The 24,855-nt window shown below is 37.2% G+C and overlaps 1 protein-coding gene across 7 annotated transcripts in view; it reads left to right on the top strand.

Moving 5' to 3' along the window:
* The window catches only part of CACNB4 (calcium voltage-gated channel auxiliary subunit beta 4), a 344,733-nt gene that overhangs the window by 86,833 nt on the left and 233,045 nt on the right, over nt 1-24,855 (top strand). For 2 of the 7 annotated variants that reach the window (XM_072611965.1, XM_072611968.1), the window contains exon 1: nt 1,843-24,274. The exons of 4 other annotated variants lie outside the window; for them this stretch is intronic. The gene's annotated coding sequence lies outside the window, so the exon portion shown is untranslated. Of the gene's footprint in view, nt 1-1,842; nt 24,275-24,855 lie in introns of those variants that run through there. One more of the 7 variants, XM_072611966.1, reaches the window with a different exon arrangement.

Genomic DNA, 24,855 nt, shown 5'->3' with positions numbered 1-24,855 from the left:
TCTTTTGTGGGTTATGGCATAAACAATAATCAACTTAAAATTTTGAAAATATATACACAGGGGAAATTCAATAGATTATTACATACAATGAACAGTCAAATGATTTCCGAGGCTATGCTGACTTCTTGAAGTTTGAGCAAGAACCACATGGTGGAGCTATTACTTTAAGACTCTACGCAACTATTGAAACTACAATTTCTTTGTAAGTTTAACTTAGCCAAGTTTTGGGCTTTTTTTCTATGAATTTTTGCCAGCTTCTTTAAGATCTAAAATCTTGTGTCACAATAACATAAATATTTTTGAATTCATATGGAAGTAATTTAATCCACATATAGATCTGCAATCTAGACTTTTGGTAAACCTTGGAAGTACATTGGAATAACTCAGGCCTTTAATATTTATTCAGAAATCAATCATTTCTCTTTCTTTCAGAATTAATTTACCTTTACTCCTGCTCTCTTTTTCCTCTCAATATAATAGCCACTACTACCATTTAAAATTTGGACTATATACATATATACATATATATACATATACATATGTATGTATCTATATGTGTGTGTGTATATATATGTATATGTATACACACACATATATATGTATATGTATACACACACACACACACACACACACATATATATATATATATATATACACACACATATGTATACATGCACATATTGGATCTCAAACTCTGCACCACCAGGCATCACTAATATTTGTGCAAAAGGATCATCCATTCCTGACTGCGTCACTCTGTATTAGTCTGTTTAAGTGTTCCTGTGCTTCCCTGATTTTCTTATATTTGTCATTTCTTAGAGTGGAGTAATTTTTTTTACATTCGTATATCACAATTTTTTTTAGCCATTCATCAATTGATGGCCACTAACTTTATTTTCAGTCCTTTGCTATACAAAAATGCTTCTGAAAAATATTTTGATATTCATAAGACTTTGCTTTTTGTTTTGAGGTATACACCAAGGAGTGGCATTGTTGGGTCAAAGAGTTTGAACAGTCTAATTACTCTTCTTTTATAATTTCAAATTGTTTTCTCAAATTTCACAGCTCCACTTATAGCCTATTATACTGTTCCTTTCATTTGCCAGCCCCTCTGACATTGACTACTTCTGTCTTTTGGAATCTTTGCCTGTTTGTTATTGTTAGGGAAAACCTCAGAAATATTTTAATTAGAAATTCTCTTCTTAATAATTTGGGACTATAGTCTTTCATATGGTTAATAGTTTAAAAAAATTTTTTAATGCCACAGTACAGTGGAGAGAGTGGTGGATTTGAAGTCAGAAGAATTGGATTCAGAGCCTAACTCTGGCACTTCCTAGCTGTGTGACCTTGGACAAGTCACTTAACCTCTTTGGGCCTCAGTTTCCCTATGTAAAGTGAAGTAAAATAGACTAGATGACTCCAAGATCACACCCAACTGCAAATTCTATGAACTGTTTATTCATACTGTTTGATTACTGATCTACTTGGGAATCGCTTTTGGATTTTGGTATGTGTGTTAATTCCCCATGTATCATATATATCACTCTTTTGCTAGTGGTATTTAATGCAAATTTTTCCCAATCAAGTTTCTCTTCTTATTCTAGATACATTAATTTCATTCATACAAAATTTTTAAATTTTATGTAATTGAAGATGTTATTTTATCTTTATGATTACATCTGTTCCATTTTTGGATAAGCAGATTCAGCATTTTTTTTTTAAGATGTGAGTTCTTGAAAAAATATTGGAAAGTCAATAATAGGAATTGGGAGTCAGATCCATGGAGCCACTTAACTCTTTCCTTTACCAATTTCTTTCTTTCTCGCTACTCCTGCTCCCCCCCCCCCCCCCCCCCATTTGACTGCAGGGCTATGTAGTGGAGCAGAGTATATTTGTTTTTACCTATTTACCCTAGTTCTATCCTTGTTGTGGTTCTCAAGGAATTGAACTTTGAAGAAGCACATTAGGCTAGAGCTCCCACCCCATGGTATATTGACTTGTTGAGCACATTTTTTCCTGAGCCTTATATGTGATCCAGAAGCAACATGTCATATAAGCTCTCTGGGCTTGGGTTTCTTTATAAGAAAGGAAGGAAGGAAGGAAGGAAAGAAGGAAGGAAGGAAGAAAAGAAAGAAGGAAGAAAGGAAAGAAAGAAATAAAGAGAAAGGAATGAAGGAAAGGAGAAAGGGAAAAGAATGGAAAGAAAAAGGAGGGAGGTAGGAAGAGATGGTTTCCATAACGCTTTCTAGCTTTAAATGTGTGATTTTATGATTTTAAAGGTTCCAAACACTTTTATAGTCCTCTTAACACAGCAAAATGAAAAATAACAGTGGTCAAAAATATGTATTTTAAAAATTCATATGTACAATAAGATCTACCCTTTAGAGCTGTTCTTTATGCAAACTGGTATGATAAGATTCATAGCAGTTTGTACTTCTGATGTGCACTTAACATGTTCTACTTTTTAATTCTCCTTGTCTTTGTGTTTCAATGTATCTCAGTCATTCATTGAGTATTTATGAAGTACCTACTCTGCGTTAGGCACTGTGTTAATTACTGAGGATGAAAGAAAACCAAAAGGCAGTCCCTACTCTTGAGTTCATGGTCTAATGAGGGAAACAACATGAACACAACTATGTACAAACAAGATACATATAGAATAAATGGGAAATAATCAACAGAGGAAAGGAACTACCATTAAGGGGCATCAGGAATGGATTCTTGTAGAAGATAGGATTTTAGCTCTTACTTGAAGGAAACTAGGAAGTAGAGATGAAGAGGGAAAGAAATGCAGGCATGGGAGACAACCAGTGAAATGCCCAAAGTCGGGAGGATGATGTCTCATGTGAAAAATAGCAAGGAGGTCCCTGGTACTGGATCACAACTAAGGCCATGTCTTATTTATCTTTTTAATCTATTTTTAACCTTTAGCAAAGAGCGATCAATTAATTGGTTGGCATTTATTAAGCAACATATATCATGTCAACTGCTGAGAATACAAAGTGGAAAATGAGACAGACTCTGTCCTCAAGAAACTTGATTTATATTAGGAGGATACAACATGTTCACTGTTAAGTAAAAACAGGATACTGCCCATGGAACTGTATGTGTGTGTGTATGTGTGCATGTGTAAGAAGAAATCTAAGAGTAGAAACACACAGTGTTGGGGGGAATCAGCAACTGAAGAGGCCTCATGAAGGAAGTGACATTTTAAGTAAAGCACAAGTAAAACTCTGAAGGGGGAGGTAGAGGGGAATTGATGAGGGAGAGCATTCCAGGCACAGTGAGAGCCTGTGCTAATAAGATATGGAAGTGGGACATAGATTGTCATGGGAAGGACGCAGCAAGTATTTGTCTGGAGTGTCTAGTAGTGTGTGGATGGGAATAATGTACGATCAGTCTGAAAAGACAGGCTGACACCAGATTGTGACAAGCTTTAAATGCTGCACAGAGGAGTTTGCATGTCATCTAAAAGGCAGTCAGGGAGCATCAGAGCTTTCTGAGCAAGAAAGTGACACAGTTCAGGCCTGTTCTTCTGGATGTTGAGTTGGCTGCTTTATGGAAATTGCACTAGAGAGGGGAGAAGCTTGAGGGAGGGAGACCAGTTAGGAGGCTTTTAAAATTGTTGAGGTGACAGGTGATTGAGGACCCAGACCAGGGTGATTGTGGTACCTGATAGAAAAGGAAAGAGATGAGACACGTTGAGTAGGTGGAATTGATTTAGGAGTCAATTGATTTGAGGTGGATCAGGAAGAGTGAAGACCTAAAGACATCATCCTCCCGACTTTGGGCATTTCACTGGTTGTCTCCCATGCCTGCATTTCTTTCCCTCTTCATCTCTACTTCCTAGTTTCCTTCAAGTAAGAGCTAAAATCCTATCTTCTACAAGAATCCATTCCTGATGCCCCTTAATGGTAGTTCCTTTCCTCTGTTGATTATTTCCCATTTATTCTATATGTGTCTTGTTTGTACATAGTTGTGTTCATGTTGTTTCCCTCGTTAGACCATGAACTCAAGAGTAGGGACTGCCTTTTGGTTTTCTTTCATCCTCAGTAATTAACACAGTGCCTAACACAGAGTAGGTACTTCATAAATACTCAGTGAATGACTGACTAGGTCTTGGGTAACTGGAAGAATAGTAGCGTCTTCAATAGAAATAGAGAAGTTAGGTAGATCATGGAATCAGGAAGATTTAGGTTCAAATCCAGCCTCAGATATTATCTGTAAGACCCTGGATGAGTCACTAAATCTCTGTATTCCTCAGTTTCCTCAATAGTAAAATGGGGCTAATGATAGTGTCTATCACCCAATGTTGTGAGGATCAAATGGTATAATTTTTAAAATTAAATTTTCTTTTTTTCTTTTTAAAAAAAATATATTTATTTTTAGTTTTTACCATTCACTTCTATAAGATTCTGAGTCCCAAATTTTCTCCCCATCCCTCCCCTCCCCACCCCAAGATGGCATGCAATATGATATAGGATCTACATATACATTCATGGTTAAACATATTTTCACATTAGTCATGTTGTAAAGAATTAGAACCAATGGGAGAAATCATGAGAAAGGAGAGACAGAGAGAAACAGAGAGAGAGAGAGAGAGAGAGAGAGAGAGAGAGAGGGGGAGAGAGAGAGAGAGAGAGGGAGAGAGAGAGGGAGGGAGGGAGAAAGAATCTGCATTTAGACTACACAGTTCTTTTTCTGGATATGGATAGCATTTTCCATCATGAGTCATTTGGAGTTGTCTTAGATCCTTGCATTGCCAAGCAGAGATAAGTCTATCAAAGTTGGTTATCGCACAATGTTGCTGTAACTGTGTAAAATCTTCTGGTTCTGCTCACTTCATTCAACATCAGTTCATGTAGGTCTGTCCAGGTTTTTATGAAATCCATGTGCTTATCATTTCTTACATCACAATAGTATTCAATTACATTCATTTACCACAACTTGTCCAGTCATTCTCCAATTGATGGGCATCCCCTCAATTTCCAATTCTTTGCTACCACAAAAGAGTTGCTATAAATATTTTTGCACATGTGGGTCCTTTTCCTGTTTTTATGATCTCTTTGGGATACAACCCTAGAAGTAGTATTGCTGGGTCAAAAGTATGCACAGTTTTATAGCCCTTTGTGAATAGTTCCAAATTGCTCTCCAGAATGGTTGGATCAGTTTACAACTCCACCAACAATGTTCCAATTTTCCCACATCTGCAACATTTGTCATTTTTCTGTTTTGTCATGTTAGCCAATCTGATAGGTGTGATGTGGTACCTGAGAGTTGTTTTAATTTGCTTTTTTTATATGACTATAGATAGCTTTAATTTCTTCATCTGAAAACTGCCTGTTCATATCCTTTGACCATTTATCAATTGGGGAATGATTTGTATTCTTATAAATTTGACTCAGTTCTTATATACATATATATATATATATCTTATATGTCTTAGAAATGAGGCCTTTACTAGAGACACTGGTTATAAAAATTGTTTCTCAGTTTTCTGCTTCTTTTCTAATTTGGGTGGCACTGGCTTTGTTTGTACAAAAACTTTTCAGTTTGATGTAACAAATGATATAATTTTTATAAAGCACTTAACACACTGGCACATAGTAAGCTGTTAATGAATGCTTGAAAAAAAGTTAAGTGGGTTGAAAGGAAAAGGTAGTGAATTTGAGTTTATGATACAAATGGGGCCTCCAGATTGATAAATAGGCAGTTGGAGATGCAGAATTCCAGTTCAGTAGAGAGAAGAGGGTAGCATATATACATCTGGCACTCATCTGCATAGTGGTGATAGTGGAATCTATGGGAGTCACTAAAATCATTAAGAGAGAATGTAGAGAAGAAGAGGAGAGGATCTGGGAGAAAGCCATGGGGTATAACCTCTGGGGAGGGAACAGGACAGCAGCACACAGATGATAAGGAGACATATGAAGGAATAGTCTGTCAGCTATGGAGAGAATCATAACAGAGCTTATTGTATTAATTTTTTTGGAGGGGAGAAAGCAAGGCAATTGGGGTTAAGGTCACACAGCTAGTAAGTATCAAGTGTCTGAGACCAGATTTGAACTCAGGTCCTCCTCACTGTAGGCCAGTTCTCTATTTACTGTGCCACCTAGCTACCCCTTACTGTATTAATTTAATAAATATTTGTTGAATGAGTGATGGATTTAATATTATTTAGAAAGTACTTTGGGTTGGGCTTTACTTTTAAAGAAAAAATGATTAATATACCAGTCCATACGATAGCTCTAATAAAAAAGACATTGCCCTTTCAATCTTCTCTTATATCCTTTTCTTTGTCTGGCTTACAGCATCACCACCAGCATACCCCTCTTCCCTCTATCCCAATTCAAACAGGAAGATTTAGCGAAATATGAAAGACTTGCATCGAACAAGTCCAAATTTAGGGATAATTGTTAACTCTTCCTCACTGTAGACATTTTCCCTTGATTGGCACTTGGTAAGAAATGCTTAGCTTCCTTTCTATATTATGGCTGGTGCAGAAAAATCAAGCCTTTTTGTTTGTGCTGTGAAGATTTATCTATCCACAAAAACTGTAATTTGGATTTTTGGCAGAAAAGAATTTCCCTTCCACATCTAGTTTTAGTATTTTTATGAAAGGTATCAATAAGTGCCGTCAATTGACAGTGAAGGGAATGTTTTTTTCACCTTTTATAAACCCACAGCCTGAAAGCTTGCCATTGAATGGTAAGAATTATTTATTTAGTTACTTATTTTTTGCCATTGAGGATTGGAGTTTCCTGGATCGTCGTATAGGAGAGTAAATTTCATTCATGACAGGCTATTAGACTGATTAAAAGAAAACTTGAAAAGCTGTAAATGTGAAGTCTAGAATCCTTGCTAGCTCTTGAGGCCAATGAGTCTCACCTAGCAGACTCTATCTAATCTATGCAAATTAACTGTTGAAGGAGTGGTTACTACTGCCTTCCCATGGGATTTCTATGAGATAGAATATTCCCAGTCTTGTATTATCTCTCAAGGTTTTGTCCAAAGTTCATTATTTTTTTAGGCTGGTGAAATCTAAAGCAATTTTCATTACAGTTGGAAAGAAGGTTGCCAGTGCTTGCCTTAGACTTGAACCATGCAAAATTAACAAAACACTGCACCCCCCCCCCCCCCCCCCCAATATAACTGTAAGACATTTAAAGCCTTCATCAGTCTGACTTCCACTTACATTTCTAGTCTTATTTAGTACTGCTTCTCTTCAGTCACTTTCCATTCTGGTCAAACTGTCCCTGTTGACATGTCATACCCCATCTCTGCCTTTGTGCAAATGGTTTCCCAAGAGTGAAATATTCTCTTTCCTCAGCCATGCCTTATAGAATCCCTAACGGTTTAAATATACAACTCAAGTTCCAGTTCCTAAAGGATGCCTTTCCTGATTTCCCTACTCTCCTTAGTTATTAAGGAATTCTCATGGAATTTTTTGTATTACTTTGTATATTCATTATATTAATATACTTGTATACATGTTGTATCCCACAAGTATGGTGTCAACTCCTTGAAATCAGAGACTGTCTCTGTGTCCTCAGCACCTGGTGTAGAATCTTGCCCATAGTAGGCAATAAATGATCCATTAAATCAAACAGTCAAAGAAATAAGCTGAAATGCTGTAATATGATAAACAAATATGATAGCTTTAAAAATGATTTACCATCTTGGATAAGAAGTACATTAAAAAAAAAAGGATGATCCTTCAGCATCAAAACAATGGTACTGAAATCAAACAACTTGAGGTTTTCTATTTGTGATATAAACAAAAAATATGGATTCACTGACAAATAGAATTGTCTTGTTGAAAGATAACATGGTGGAAGCAGAATAACGATTAAGAAAACAAGCTGAAATCAGTTTAATAGAAAGAAACTTGGTAATTTTATAGGTAAAAATAATTGAACTAGAATCTAGAACTTAGAGACATTGCCTAAGAATTATTTGACTCCCCTCAAATGTGAGGAGTTTGAGTACCATATTGTAGGAACTTGCACAAGAACATTTTCTATGACTTTTGTAATCTAGGGATAGATTGTAGATCAACAAATTCCCCTGGACTTTAACAGGTGTAAACCAAAGATTTAACTTACACAAATATACTCTTCTCAAATTCTGAAACTACAATGATCAAAAGATTATTCTATGGTTATCCAAGGCAAAAAACATATCACATCTGACCAAATCACATAGAACATAATTAAATAATAAGATAATTAAATCAAGGGAAATTGTACTTCATCCCTAAAATAGTTGCCAGCCAGCCTGGCCATAATTGTTAAGATGAAAGGTAGCTATTAAACATTCCACAAGAATTATAAATATTCTTAGAGAAGTGGTTAGGCTAGGGTCTTTGATAAGCAAATGCACTACCCATTGGAACTTCAACGAGATAAGCCTCAAGTGAATTGTAAAGCAATGAATGATTAAGTGATTATTCAATATAAATTCTCTATAATGATAGAAAAGCTGCACATAAGGCTGTTTTGATCAAATTTCTCAAAGTAGCCTACAATGAAGGGTGGGAGTTAAAGAGATGAACAATAAAGCAAATGGAGTGTTGACATGATTAATACTACCTCAAAGTAATCGTGAGTAGTTGAAAATAGTATCTAAGCCTGAAATACTTCAGTGTGAACCCCATGCGACTGGGTTCAAAACAGCAGCAGGACTATTCTGGTTAGCATCTAAGAGAATAACATCTGGACAACAATATTCCTATCAGCACTGTTTGTAGAGAACTGGCTTCACAGTCAGTAAGACCTGTGTTTGGGTCCCATCTCTGCCATCTCCTGGCTGTATGAGGTCGGACAAGTCATTTCTCCTCTCAGTGCCCCTAGGAAACTGGTAAATATTTAAGTTGCAGAACAAGTCAGGCAACACTGTTATAGGGTTTTCCTCGTTGAGGAGTTCTTTATTCCAATGAAACCACAGGTCTGCTCCAAAAAAGTGGCTGAAAGCCAAACTGTGTGTCCAATAATTATGGAGTAGTTGGATAAATTATGATGCATTAATGTAATGCGGTGTCATTGCATGATAAGAAGTAGTCAACAAGTATTTATTAATCACCTACTGTGTGCTAAGTGCTGGGGATACAAAGGAGGCAAAACTGTACCTGACTTCATGGAGCTCACCATTTAAAAGAGAAAGTTATGGAGAAACAAGATGTGTACAAGCAAAACTGGTGACAGTCAAAAGAGGGAAGGCACTAGCTTTAAGCTTCTTGTAGAAGCTGAGGTTCTAGTGGAGACCCGAAGGAAGCCATGGAAGCCAAGAAATAGAGACGAGAGGGGACAGCATTCCATGCGTGGGGGAATAGCCAGTGAAAATGCCTGGAAATGAAGATGGTGTCACTCCTCTGTTCAAGAATCTTCAATGGCTCCCTATTTCTTCTAATAAAAAAATCCAGCCTTTTCTGTTTGGCATTTAAAACCTTAGCAATCCTGCTCCAAATTGTCTTTTTTTTTTTTTAAAGGTCATACTCCTTTCTCCTTCATAGTATTTTATTTTCCCCCCAATTATGTGTAAAGATAGTTTTCAGCATTCATTTTTGTAAAATTTTGAGTTCCAAATTTTTCTCTCTCCCTACCCCCCTCCTGCTCCCCAAGATAGCAAGCAATCTGCTACAGGTTATACATGTACAATCATGTTAAACATATTCCCACATTAGTTATATTGTGAAAGAAGAATTAGAACAAAAGGGAAAAACCATGAGAAAGAAAAAACAAAAGCCAAAAAAGGTGAAATAGTATGCTTTGATATGCATTCACACACCATAGTTCTTTCTCAGGATGTGGTCAAATCATCATCACTCCACTTCACTTTACTTTGCAGCCAGACTTGTGGATGTTGTTGAGTTTTTCCAGTCATTTCTGACTTCATGACCCCATTTGATGTTCTCATGGCAACAATACTGGAGTGGTTTGCTATTTCTTTTTCCAGTTCATTTTACAGATGAGGAAATGGAGGCAAACAGGGTTAAAGTGACTTGCGTAAGGTCACACAGCTATTATGTGTCTGAAGCTGAATTTGAATGTGGGTCTTCCTGATTCTAGGGCCAGCTCTCTATTCACTGCATCACCTAGCTACCCTATAGCCTAATTTACCTTCTTGCTGTTTCCTGTATATGACATTCTATATCTTGTGCTTTGCCCAGTCTGACTCCCATCCCTGGAATATGTGTCCTTATCTATCTTCTACCTCTTGGAACCCCTTTCAAGGCTCAGATCAAGGGCCATCTCCTTTAAGAGTCCTTTCCTGGTTCTCCTAAGTTGTTTGAGGTCTTCTGTGTTTATTTTATGTTTGTCTAGTATTTGTTTATCTATGAACTTGTTTTCCCCAATAAAATGTTGGAAATCCCCCAGGAACTATATAAACAAAATTATAAAAACATTTTATACAAATAAAATCAGATTTAAATAATTGGAGAAACATTAATTGTTCATGGGTAGGCAGGGCCCATATAATAAAAATGACCTTATTACCCAAACTAATTTATATATTCAATGCTATCCCGATTAAATTACCATTTTTTTTTTTTACTGAATTGGAAATCAGTTTTAACAATGTTTGGCACATAGCAGGCCTTAATAAATGCTTATTGAAATGAGTGGCAAGTGCCCATCATGACTACAGCTATGTAAATGAAGAAATAGCAGTAAAGACACCTGGTTAAATGCATAGAAAAGAAGTTTAGAAGGAGTCACAGAGAGATTTTAAGCAGGACAGCTTTGTTTTTGCCTTTGTGAAGTTTTTATGCCTTTATTTTTGCCCTTTTTTTGTTTTTTGTTTACAATCTGCTAATAAAAGAAGCTTATAATTACATTTTTGCTTTGTCTTTTATTTTGTTTTTATTTGTTTGTAAACATTTGTATTTGCTGAAAGAAACTGAAGTGATCTGGGGGAAAAATGATCCATTAGGTAAATGTTTGAAATGTTTGAAAAACAAAAAAACCTGTATACTCTATGCTACACAGCAGCCATTGACCTTATCTGATTTTCAATTTTGTATCTAACTTATGCATAAGCCAAAGAAACCTGTTGGAGGAAAGTGAGAGCTTGCTGTGATGATGGTGTTATTTCAGAGTTATCTCATTCTCTTTAAGTTTTCAAGTATTTTCTTTGCAACAGCAAGTCAATATATCTATTAGCATCCCTGTTCTACAAAAGGAGGAAACTGATTCTTCACAATCTACAGTCACTTGTCTCTCTAGTAAGTGGCAGGACCAGGACTCCAACCCAGGAGTCCTCTGTTTATTCCACAGGACCACACCTTCCTCTCATGGACATCATAAGGTGATTGGCCCTATAAAGATTTTTTGGAGTCTAGAATGAAGCAAAACTTGGTTAAGAACAGATTGTGTGTGGCAGCTAATGAGACAATATAAAAACTGATTATAGAATTTACTCTTAATTGATGCAGATTATGCAAGTAGAAATTACAGTTATAATTCCAAGATTGTACTGCACATCATAATTCATTTTTCAGATGTGAGTTCATCTCCATATTAACAGCGTATCATTAGTATCATATGATTAAGACATGTGGAAACCTAACTGTGTTAACTAATAAAGACTAGACAGTCCTTTGCAGCATTCTCAGATACTTCAATGGACATCAGTCTGAGAGCAGAGATTGTCTTACTTTTCATAGCCTCAGTGCTCTGCATATATTAAGCACTTAATAAATGCTTTTTAAAACCTCATTCATTCATTTTATTGTTGTAGTCACTCCCTCAAACGGTACACATTGCAGCCCACTCCTTATTTCTTCTCATTCTTTGTGAGTCCCATCCATTTTTCCCACAAATCCTTCACAGAAGGTCCATCTAACATCAATAAACATTGTGTGTATGGCAGTGTAACATGTAAAATGTCAGTTGGTTATTCTTAACTCTTGTTACATGACCAGCCCACCACCTTTTCTCTTGACATATTTCCTCTTTTGATGTTTATCATTATACTTCTCCTATAGCAACCTTCTTTTGTCACACATCGCAAGTTATTCATATCCACCTTGTATCTCACCATTGCCCACTGGGTAGCCAGCAACTTTAATTCTTTAAACTATTTTAGTTCATGACTTTCCACCATATAACATCATCAGAAGACTACTGATGTTAAAAATGATGGAATTTTGTATCAAAGAGGAATTTGGAGTCATTATAAACATTGTATAACTTAGCAAAGATAGGAACTATTTTCTCCTCTTGCTTCTCAATTCCGTGTTCACTTCATTATCCATACACAGTGTCTGTCCAACATATATGTATTGATAGACTCACTTAAAGGGTTGTCCATCCAACCATTTCTTCTTAGTTTCCTTTGCTAAATATTATTCTTCTTTTACCTCCCAAATGCGGAGGGCCCCAAGACTCTATTCTGGGTCATCTTTTATTTTTCTACATTTTTATTTTGCTAATTTCATAATTCCCCATGGGATAAATTTATGAAGATGACTCCCAGGTCTATATTCCCAGCTCTAATTTCTCCCCTGTATGCCAGTCTTATTTTATTCATTTTCTCCTGGATAGCTTTACCTGGATGACTTAAACTCAATATGTCCAAAATGGAACTCATGTTTTTTCCCCAAAACTCATCCTTACTACAAATTTTCCTGTTTTTGTTGAGATCATTACCATTCTTCTGTTCATCTGTTTTTACAACCTTAGAGTAATTTCTTACTCTTCCCTCTCCCTTGCTGCCTATAATCTTGCCAAACCTTGTCATCGTTTCCTCACTGCATCTCTTGTATATTTCACATTCTTTTTATTCACATAGTCTATCCAGATTCATGACTTTATTACCTCTCACCTGGGATATTAATGATCTCATAGCTCACCTCCTAGCCTCAAGTTATACTATAATCTATCCTACATATTGTTGATAAATCGATATTACTAAAATACAAGATTGGTGGTGTCATTCACCTACCTAAAAATTTTACTAAGTCTCTATTATCTGTAATATAAAATACTAAATGTTTAGTCTGGCATCTTATTCTGTCTTTCCCCTGTTTGTGCATTCATTGTCAATTCATTCAAAATGGCCCAATACCTATTTCTCCCACATATCATCCCACCTCCCTTCTTTGTTCTTTTGCACAGATAATTTCCTATGCATTGAATTCATTATCTATCTGTCTATCTGTCTGTCTGTCTATCTATCTATCTATCTATCTATCTATCTATCTATCTATCTATCTTGGGGTATATGGGATCTTCAAGGAAGACTAGCACCTCTGCTGTGAGGACTTTCTGAACCCTTTTTTACAGTTATCTACCTTTGGTGTCTACTTGTCACCCAACTTTCACCTGTGGCTCCAAGAAGCTGTAGCATGTACAGGTAGATGGGCTAAACCAGATTGAAGGTAACCTCAAAGCTTACCTTGAAGGCCTCAAACCCTACCTTGAAGGCCTCAAACCCATTGGGTGATATGGGGTGGGGCAGGGTATTTACCTCAAGCATGTGGAGACTTCCTGTAGCAGAATGTGCAGATGAGAACAGTTTGTTCCATTGGCCATGAAGGTGGCTAAAGCAAGTACTGTGGCATGCTAAGAGCTTGGTCAGGCATTGAAGACACCAAGGTCATCCACTGTATCCCAGGCCATCGCTAGTCATCCTCACATTTGTCTTGCCACTGGACTTTGATGATTCTGGAAGAGATAGTGAGGCTGATGACTTTGTGTGACTCTGCCTCACTTAAATCCAGTTCATCCACAAGCCAAGACATCACCCCAGGAGGTCATTGATCCTTTTTGAGAGCAAAGGACAAGCAACATATCTACTTAATAAAGTTGCTGGCCTACTTCAGAATGAGGCTTAGGGCAATCAATATCTTAAATGAAATTTTTCCTAATTATCCTAGGTATTAATATTCTCTCCATTTTGAAAAATTTTTGCCTTACTTTTATATCTATCTGTGTACATGCTATACTTCTCCTTCAATCCCAATAAATGTATATTCCTTGAGAGCAGGCATCATTTTATTTCGACTTTGTATCTCTAGCACCTAGCATTATGCTTTATACATACTGGGTCCTTGGCACATGTTGTTGGATTGGATAGAATATTAAGAGTCTGGACAGTCTTATGTGGTTTTTTTGGTGTGTTATTTAGATAAAACTCTTTTGAGCCACTATTGAGCTCATTTAAGAGGTGCTGCTATAGTCTGAGTTTTGATGCAGTGACAGTGTCATAAATGAACAGGAACATCTGGATGCCCAGTATCCATAGGGCACACTTTTTCAATTTGGACTCCCACCCTGGACATCCACGATAGTGCCAAATACTTTTGTTGAACACCTGTCTTTTTGCTTTGTATCTCATTTGATAATAATAATGATAGTTATTGAACAAAGTTACCTATTTTGACTTTCAAGTAACCTTGAATGGGAGAAGCTTTTTTGGAGGAAAGCCTTTTAGGTGTTATTTTGGTCTGCCAAATTAAGTGCTTTTTCCATAATCAATAAACTATAAGCACAGAAGGTTTTGTATTTTTATAGCTTTCAGTCAGTTATGTGACTTTAAGAAATGTGGTCTCCTCATATTGTAGTATAGTTTATAAAAGTCTGACATTTTTATACCCTAGTCAAGGATGTTTTCCATACATGTGTAGATTATTTTCATAATATTGTAAAGATAAAAAAATGATTTTATGGATTGATAGTTATTGATATTTTCCTTGTCCTAGAAGATTTTTACCCAGTTCTTTGTGGGATTTCTCTACCTTTCTCTTTCTTTTGTAACAGATGATGTCATAAAAACTCCAGTCATCCATGTGGTAATATTTTTCCGATGTTTATCATGAGCCCTGAAACATAAGATGAACAATTGTTCCACGCATTTATGTTTCTTCTTGATTTGGGAGACATGATAAAACCAAATCCTCCTTAATTTGGGTCAAGTGGCACCATCTTGAGGTCTTTCTAGAGTCCTCTGCAAAGTTATTTTTAATTTATTTTGTATATATTTTGCATAAATACATGTCATTGTAAACTGTCTTTCTGTCAGAATATAAGTTGGTTAAGGGTAAGGCATGTTTTCTGTTTGTATTTTTATTTCCAGCTCAGCACAGAGTAAGCACTTAATATATGCTTGTTGATTGAATTTCACCAATACTTCTATTTACTTCTTCAAAGAGAATTTCTTAGTCAGCTTTCAATTTATCTGCTGCCCCCTTCATTTACCTGGTTTCTCATAATATAAAGAATGTCAAGATTGTTAAGATTCTTTCTCTAGTAGTATGTCCATTGTTGGTCACTGAACCTGGATGTCACATTTAGAATATCAATACTTAAGTTAATCTTTGTAGGGCATCTAAAACCCATCTGATTCTTAGCATCTCCTTTCCCCACTTTTAGCTCTACTGCCACCATTGCTACAGAAGTAGAATGGGCCATACAAAACCTGAAGCCATCTTATTTATGTCTTTGTGTTGCCATGCCCAAAAAGTTTATCACCAATGTCTAGCCTACTGGTGTTGAACATTTCTGGACTTAATTAGCATGGTCCTCAGAAATGATACATATTCTTTTGGAATGTTATTGAAGCCTTTCTAGATAGGGATGGAAACTTTTTGCTTCAATGCCCTAGCTTTTGCAAACCTGGGATCGTTGTTGTACTGTAGTGAGACTTCAGAATAGGAACTTGTCAAGGATCACTGTGAAAACCTAACAAAATGACTTAATATTTCACTTAACAAATATCCCCAGTATATACATAGAAATGACCAACAAGCATGTGTCTCTTAGGGGAAGTGAAATAAATTGTGTAGAATGAGGAACATTAACATAAATTCACATGTATTATGTATATATATATCATATACATATATATACACATTTATACACACACATACACGCAAAATAGTTAAGCATATTAAAGAACTGGAGACATACTACCATCAGTTTGGAAAGGACTATTGTAACTCAAGATACCTGTTGAAGAACCAAAAGTATTTGAAAAATCTTAACAGTAGATGTTAATATAATTGATTAATGCCCATAATTATAGAATGTGCTAATATGGGCTTTACTTGGAGTAATGAAAATGATAATAATAGTTTGAGTGAGATATATTGGGATGGCAATGATGCAGAGAAATTTATAGAGAATTGAAAGAAACAAGGAAACTACTGAAGAGGCTACCTGGCGGTCCTTTGGTCTTTCGGGGTACTGTGAGTTTAAGGTGATAGCTCCATGACATCCCCTGATGTGATGGCTGATTGATTTATTTCAAAAAGACTGACCTATAAACATCTGCCTCTGTATGGAACTTCTGATACTGGATCAAAATTAAATTGTCTGAAGATAAAGGCTTTATGTCCACTGAATGTAGCCTGCCCACACTTCAAACATTTACTCTGGTAAAGAAAAAATCCTTTCAACCAGAAGACAAAAGCCTGAAAAGACACAGTGTCTTGGCGGATAAAACTTTTTATTGAGTCTTCTGTGATGAAAGTTTTGACAAAAGAAGCTTCAGGTTACGTTTAGTATTTTTCCTTCTCTTTTACACAAGTCTAAGACTTGATTCTTGGTTCTCTCCTCCAGGTCTACACCAAAAATAAAGCTCTATTAAAACACGGGTACCTTCTTAAAGCACTAGATCTGAGAAATTCTTTGATTGACCCTCTGAATCTTTCTAGTTTAATTCAATTTTTAAAAATTTGTTAAATGCCTACTGTGCACAAGGCAAAAACAAGAGTTTCTGTCCTGAAGGAATTCATTCTACTGTGTTGGAGTTGGAGGTGGCAGTGGTAGGGAAGAATACAAGTGAAGGGAGAGCCTGAAGGGATTGAAGGATTTGAAAGGCAGTCCCGTGGAGGGAGTACAGAGAGCAGCTTATGTGAATGAATGAGGACAGCTATGGAAAGTCAAGGTCAGAGAATAGTAAGAGTTCAATTGGATTGGAACATAGTATGTATATGAAAGTGAATACTATGAAATAAAGTTTGAAATCAGACTGGAGTCAGAATATAGATTGCTTTATAAGTGAAGCTAAAAATTGTGTTTTATCTTATAGGCAATAGTGAGCCATCAAAGATTTTTGAGTAGGAGAGTGATATATGGTCAGGCTTATGCCTTAAGAAGACTATTTTGGCAGTTACATGAAGAAGATAGAATGGAAATGGGAGAAACAGAAGGCTGGAAGAGAAATTGAATTGCTCAGTGAAGACTTTACTTATTAAGTTATTTTTTGTCTCATTAAACCAATACCACAATTTTAAACTCCAGATGATTATGATGAAAGCAATGAGGCATTTTAAATGAGTGTTTTGCCCTGCCTGCAGAAGCAGCACAAGGACTTCTTTAAAAAATTTTCCCCTATAATTTCATTCGGGAGAAATATTGCTAACAACAAAAGTTAAATCTAAGTTATATGTTAAGGTTTGAAATTTGCTTTCTTTTTCACAACGTTGTAATGTGAGTAGTGGAAGTGCCATTATCCCCTCTTCAGATGAGAGAGAACTGAATTATAGAGAGGTTGAGTGATCTAACTAAGCTTGTACAACTAGTGAGTAAACCCAGGACTTCAAGTCTAGTGCTTTTCCCCAGTAAACCATACTGAGCCTTTGAATGTTAAGTAATTGTTTCCCTACTTTCCCATCCCCCAGTAGAATGGCATATAGTGACTCACATGCCTTCTAAAATGACTTTGCATTTGATTCCATGTGGGAACTCTCTCCACTGTCGCATATTTCAGCTATTATATTAACTTAGTAGATTAGATTTGAAAATTGCATTAGCCAAAAAACATATCCCTCTGTGTATAACTTTGTGATGAGTCTCTGTGTTTAGTGAGGCTGGTTCTCAGGTAACAGGGATATCCTGTCCCATGCTGTCTCATCATTAGACTATATTTTGAAGCCTTTCTAGCTTGATGGGGTCTACCATTCTGTTTTCAAATCCTTTGTGGCCCCCAGGTCACCTCCATTCCATGATGAGACATTAGAATGTCATTTTAGTGAGGGAAGTCATCTATACTGAACATAGTTCTTTTCTTGTTGATTCTGGTTATTGTTATGAACATCACTTATAACCTAAGGAAGATATAGCAACAGATGGAAATAATGCATGTTATTGCATAAGTGACATGGTTTAATTTTTTTGGTCTAATGACAGTAATATGCATATTATTCTTGCAAGTTAATTCCACTACTCCATTGGAGTTGAAGTGGTGTATTAGCAACCACACTAGCACATAGAGTGGGCTGCTAGTACAGGTTCTTTGATCTGCTTTTCTAAAGGAAAGCCAGCTTCAAAGGGGTCACAGTCTTGCTTTAATTACAGATAAGTAGAAAGAAGTGAGTATAGAAAATACAAGCAGAGAAATTAGCACAGATATTCAACAGACAGGGCTCCAACTGTCTTAACAAAGTAATACAACCACCTACATACACCATCAAGCCAAGAGAGCACTAACATCTGAGTTGTTGGGGGGCTCCTAACAAACAGCTACCCAGAGTCCAGTCCTTCTCATGAGCAAGACCCCAAAACAAAATGCTAATCTCCCAGAATATATAACAAAGGCTTGGCCCCTGGTTGGCTCAGACCCAGAAGGCAAGAAACCTATGTGACTCAGCACAGCTGTGAATTATCAGGGTTCAAAGGAGATTAATCCTTCAGATGTTTGCAATTTAGCCTGAGCCTAGGAAACTCCAAGAAAAAACCCAACAAAATTCCACTTTGCTTACACTTACAGATGGTATGAGCCATAGAGATGAATGAACAATTCCTTTAAAATATGATCTAGGTGCTTTAATTTAGGTTTGTGCCTGATATAGTGTCATATTTCCCTCATGGCTGCTTCCATGGACTTCCTCATTATCTACAAAGATTCATCATTCCACAAGATGAAACCAACTTTGAAACTCACATACATTCTCAACACTTCCTGGCCTTTGGTTCCCTCCTTCCCTCTGGTTGGAGAGGGTGGAGGGTGGAAGTCAGAGAGTTCCTCCCAGATCCTTCACTTAAGGAGAGCATCCAGGTAGGTCATGTCACCATTTCCTATTCAGCTGCAGGACTTCATCATGAACCCCTACCCAAACTCCTCACCACTCTGTTGTATTTCTCCCCTTGCTTTTCTCTTTCTTTTTATGTGTTATCTCTACCCCAGTAGATTTTGAACTCCTTGAAGTCAGGGATTGCCTTTTGCCATTTTTGTGTGTGAACTTAGCACAGTGCTTGGCATAGAGTAGGAACTTAATAAATGTTTATTGACTGACTTTCTGAGCTTCATTCAATTCACACATATTAAGCACCTACCAAGTAATTTTAGATGATACAATCTTTAAAAAATGAGCATCTGCTCTTTTTTTGAGCCTTGATATCATATAAAGTAGATGAACCAGATTTTGCTTATTCATCTATATGTTCCTGTACTACAAGTCTATTTTCTCTTTGAATATTGAAACAGATTTCTTAGAATTCTTCCTCTTTCCTTTTGCTAGCATAAGTTTAGAACCCCTAGTATAGAATGGCTATGGTGCAAATGCAATTATAAATCCATGTTTGTATATATGCCATTATGTAGGTCACAGTATTGTTGTAATATGTTGTTCAGTCATTTCTTACTCTACATGACCCCATTTAGGGTTTTCTTGACAAAGATACAGTAATGGTTTGGCACTTCTTTTTCCACCTTATTTTACAGATGAGGAAACCGAGGCAAGCAGGGATTAAAGTGACTTGCCTAAGATCACAGGTAGTATCTGAGGCCAGATTTGAACTCACATAGATGAGTCTTTCTCATTCCAGGCTGGCATTCTATTTACTGTGTCACCTAGCTGCCCCAATAATACAGTACTTAGCTTGTTGGACTTTACAGTGAATGCCAGCTCTAACCTTCCCCCATCTGCATTTGATCCTGGACCCTATTTATTAGCTTACTGATGTTTAGCTGCTATTTGCCTGCCTTCACTACAACCTCAAGCTAAACACATAGATTTCCTAAGTTGTATAGGACTTTTGAATTGCAAAAACCTATTTCTTGCTCTTGTTCTCTTTCTTCTTCCTCTCCTCTCTGTTTTTCTCTCCTCTCTCTTTTCCTCTCTCTCTTTTTCTTTCCTCCTGCTTCCTTGTTTTTCCCTTTCTCTTCCTTCTCTCTCCCTCCTTCCTTTCTTTCTCCTTTCTCCTTCTTTCTCCCTCTCTTCCTCCTTCCTTTCTCTTCTTTCTCCCTCCCTCCCTCTCTTATTTCTTTCTCTTTCTCCTTCCCCCTCTCATTTTTTATTCTCCCTCTTCTCTTTTTCCCTCTCTCCCTCCTCATTCCCCTCTCTCTCTCTCTCTCTCTCTCTCTCTCTCTCTCTCTCTCTCTCTCTCTCTCTCCCTCTCTCTCTCTCTCACACACACACACACACACATAAACACAGAGCTTGCCCTGTGATTACGTTTGTGACTTCAAGAGTTGTTATGAATAACTCACATTCACTTAATTCTTTTAAGATTCACAAAGTACTTTACCAACAACATCCCACTGAGGTATAGGTAGTGCACTTATTCTCTCCCCTCAACCCCATTTTACATATGAGAGACTGAAACTCAGAAAGGTTAAGCCATAGTCACTTACCTCATAAATGTTAGAAGTGAAATTGACTCCCAGGCCTCCTGATTTTAAGTCTAGCATTCTTTACGATATATCACATAGGTAGGTGCAGTTGGCTGCTTGACTCCTCAGTCTAAGCAGATGTGTTTTCAAAACAATTATCTTCTCTGCTAATTATCTTAAAATTTATAATCACTCCTGTAATCCACACCATCACAACTACTCTCTTCCCTCTGCTTTTTTTTAACCTAACCTTTTCCCCCCTCTTTCTCCTGTCATTTCTTCTACTGTTCTTGCTTTTGGTGGGGGAACCACTGGCCATATTAATCATCTCTGTTCTTTGTGGGGTCTTAAAGGTTTCCTCTTCTCAAGGTAGAGTGGGCAGTAATGGAAATTATAGGCAAATCCTTGAGAGCTCTTTTCTTTTTATATGACAAACTAATAGGCTTGTCCCATGCAATTTTTTTAAAGTTATTTAATAATGATAATGAATTATACAGCACTTTTAAGATCTTCAAAAAACTTTAGGTCCATTGGTTTGATTATGTCACTTCCCTGCTCAAAAACCTTAAGAGCATAGAGAGCTTTAAGTTTCCTTAGAGGCCATATGGTTCATCTCTCTAGTTTTATAGACAAGTAAACTGAAGCCTGAATAGGTTAAGTGACTTGTTTAAGGTCACACAGGTGGTAAGTGACAGGTAGCTTGTGAACTTTGGTCCTCTGATTACAAAACCAGTGTTCTCTCCATGTCTCTGCTCAAGCAGTGCCATGCTGCTGCTTCTTTACTGGTTCCATATTGCCTGTAGAGTAAAAGGCAAATTACTCAGCTTGGCCTTTGTATTATGTCTCCAAACTGCCTTTCATGCCTTATTTTATACACCATCTAGTCCAGGGAAGCCGGACTCACAGTAATTCTCTGAACTTAACATTGCATCCCCTCCCTCCAGGCACTTGAACTGACTTCCAGCCCTGGAAGCATCCCACTTTCCTCTCTACTCCTCTACCCTTTAGAATTCTTTTCTTTCTTCAAGACTCAGATTCAGTGTTATCTCCTCCATGGAGCTTTCTGTGATTCCCCAGCTACTAGTATGCCCTCTCCCTTTTCAAATTACTTGTGTTTCTTGTAATGGGAGAAGAGCCAATAGGAATCCCGGGGAGCTTTTACAGAGGAGCTCTACTGCCTTACAATCCAAATGAGGAGGCTCGATAGCTTACTTTTGGAAGTGTGTGAAGCTGTAAAATGGAAGGGTTTGGCTCTGTACTTCAGAGTATGCAGCCCAGGCATAGTGTATGCTATATGTACCTAACCCTCTTCTGATCTTCTCCATTCTCCTGCTGTGCAAAGTCACTTCTCATGAACTAATGAAAGATGCTATTTTATTTATTCATTCATTTATTTATTTTGACTGAAGAGTATGAAGTCTTCCAATAAAGCCATAGCTCCTTTAAGTCTAGAATCTGACAAGTTAACCCAGTCTATATAGGGTTTACCTTCTCAAGCTATAGAAGGCAGTATTGGGCAAGGCATACAAGTCTCTGAGATACCCTCCATCAAGTTGTAGGTTATAACAGGGCAAAGCAACCTTATCCTAGCCAGCTATTTAAGTGCAGAGGATTCTGTTTCCAATCAGCTCTTAGTAAAACCTTGCCTATCTCCCAATCAGTACAGCTCATATTTTCCCTCTCTGCTTCTTCCTTTCAAATCATGTGGGGATACAAAGGACAGTATAGGTAAGACCTTGGGAGATTTCTCTTTGGCTTTAGATGGTGCTCAAGAGCAGTGAGTCCAGATAGCTCTTCACAGAAGTGATTCACTTTTGTCCAGTTAGCTTCCAGTAGCTAAAGAGTCTTCTTCCAGTGAGCTCATGGTTGCAGCAGAATCTCTTTTGACTTCAATCAGCTGTCTCTCCTGACTGCCCAAAGCACTTGCTTTTATCCTTTGGTTCTCTCCTTTGCTTCTCCATCAGTTTGTCTCTTCAGGTTGTTGTCATTTCTTCTTATTTTCTCATGTCCCTCTTCATATGGCTGCTTCTCCTTCCCCAAGCCCAGGCTTCCTCATGAATCTGACTCATCTCTAGCTCCCTACCTTCTGGCAGCACTTGTGCCTTTGAGCTACTTTCAGACATGCCCACTCAATACATTTATCTGAGGTAGTTTTTTCCCAGGTATTCAGAACTGCCTCAAGCTGCTTTCCTCCTCCCAAAATGTCTTTTTTCTGCCCCTTTAAGCAAATAAAATGTCCACCCTTGAAAGTGATATTACCTTACGTGGTTACAGATGTGTTCACTAATTGCCCCCCTCCCCAACAGAACATAAGCTCATTAAGGGCTGGGACTCTTGTTTTTGTTCTTGTAGCCATAACGTTGATGTATTATCCATAATAAATGCTTAACAACTATTTGTTGAATAAGTTAAATGATATTTTCTCATTTGATCCTTTTGTCTGGTGTTCAAGGACTTTTTGGTCACCAAAATTTTTTCTCTCCCTGACTACTTCTGTCTGAAGATGTTTTAAAAGCTTGATGGTTCTTCAGGACTGGTCTCTGGACAGCAAAGGCTTGAGTACAATATTATCATTAAAGATATTTATAATTCAGTGCAGGGTATATTTGTTCTAAAGTGACACACAAACACCATTTCTTGACGATAGAGTTTTCATCGTGAACATCAATCAAATGTCATGCATTGTAGATGTGCAAAAGTGGTTATTAATAGAAACTTCCAATCATAGACTACTAAATGATTGGTATTTGAAAAATATTCACAAAGTTAGTTATTTACAAAATTGAAATGTCAACAAAGACTAAATTGAGTTCTGTATAGTTTGTGTACAGTAAAACCTTGGCTATTTAGAGACAAATCTTCTGAAACTCTCAGTCTTCTGGAATAACTCCAAAAATAACCCCACCTCCCAAATCCGAAATTCCTCTTCAGCAGTGAAGTAACTTCAAGTAAATAGCAACAATCTTTAACAGCCAAAACAATAACAGCCCCAAGTCAGATTATATTAGATGCAATAAAATTGGTTGGGTCACTGTGGGAAGGAAAAGGATGCCCCAATCATGCTTATACAAAGTCAGCCTTTTTCAAATGAAAATTAAGAGTGGAACACACTATAGCAAGTATCTCCAATTGTCCAGAGAGAGGTTTCAGGAGGTCTGTAGATTCCAATGTCCATGAACTTGGATGCTGAAAATGACATCTTTATTTTCATTTATCTTTGGTTTGCAGACTGCCAATGGGGTCCATGACATGAAAAAAGACTAAGAACCACTGCATTAGAGCTTATAGAATATACAAGAAAGAAAAAAGGAGAAAGAAGAGGCAAGAGGATGTAGGAGATTTCTGTCCTCCAAATGAGATGAAGTCCACTACTCATATCTAAGACCTCCTAGCCATGTTTCTGTAAAACAAAAAAGTCAAATATAAGGGCCATAATATTTTGGAATATTGTATCCATTTGTGTGTGTGTGGTCAACTACAGTACTTAGTAGATTGGATAGAGTATGGATTTAAGAGAATTTTTGGGAACCCTCTCTAAATCTCCATGTTTTCCACCCTTTATAAATATCCTCCCACCAGCATCTCATCTCTGCTTGCCATATCCTGGGAGGGGAGACAATATTAAGTTCCTGGCTTCTATTCAGAACCATAATAAAGAATAAAGAATCCAAAGGATGAGGCCACTGAGGAAGAAGAGAAAGAACAATATTATCAGGTAATCCAATTCCCTAGGATAGCCCTTATGGAAGTGTGATTAGGAATCCCCATGATTTTTCAGGGGATATATAAAGTCAAAACTATTTTGATAATATTAAGATGTTTTAATTGCTAGTAAGATAAATATCAATAGATCTCTTCATGAACCAAAGCTCTTGGTGGGTAGTGGGAAGTGGGGGTGGGGTGTTCTTAATAATTTTTAAGAGCTTGAAAGGCTCTTGGGGCCAAAAAGTTTGAGAACTGCTGCCTCCAGTAAAATCAGAAAAATCTGACCCTGCCATCCGTCATGAATAATGAATGGTCCTGGAGTGATATTCTTTCCCCAAAGGGGCAGCTTCTATGATAACAAAGATGAAGTCCTTTAAATTCCATTCAGGAGACATCATAAGGACTGGGAGGTTGGAGGGGGATAGGGATGGGAGAAATGGCCTGTGAAGCTGTCCAGGGTCCTGACTTCTGCTTAGCCCCTTTTCTGACCTCTCTTTGATTTTAATCCCAGCGTTCCTGTCCTAAATCTTGAGTCTAGTCTTAAGTTTTATAATTTCACCTCTTGTCACCTTTCTTGAGCCCTGCTCTTCC

The sequence above is a fragment of the Notamacropus eugenii genome, chromosome 5 (assembly GCF_028372415.1).
Source record: "Notamacropus eugenii isolate mMacEug1 chromosome 5, mMacEug1.pri_v2, whole genome shotgun sequence".
NCBI classification, from domain to species: Eukaryota; Metazoa; Chordata; class Mammalia; order Diprotodontia; family Macropodidae; genus Notamacropus; species Notamacropus eugenii.
This window is presented reverse-complemented; position numbering and strand designations above follow the sequence as displayed.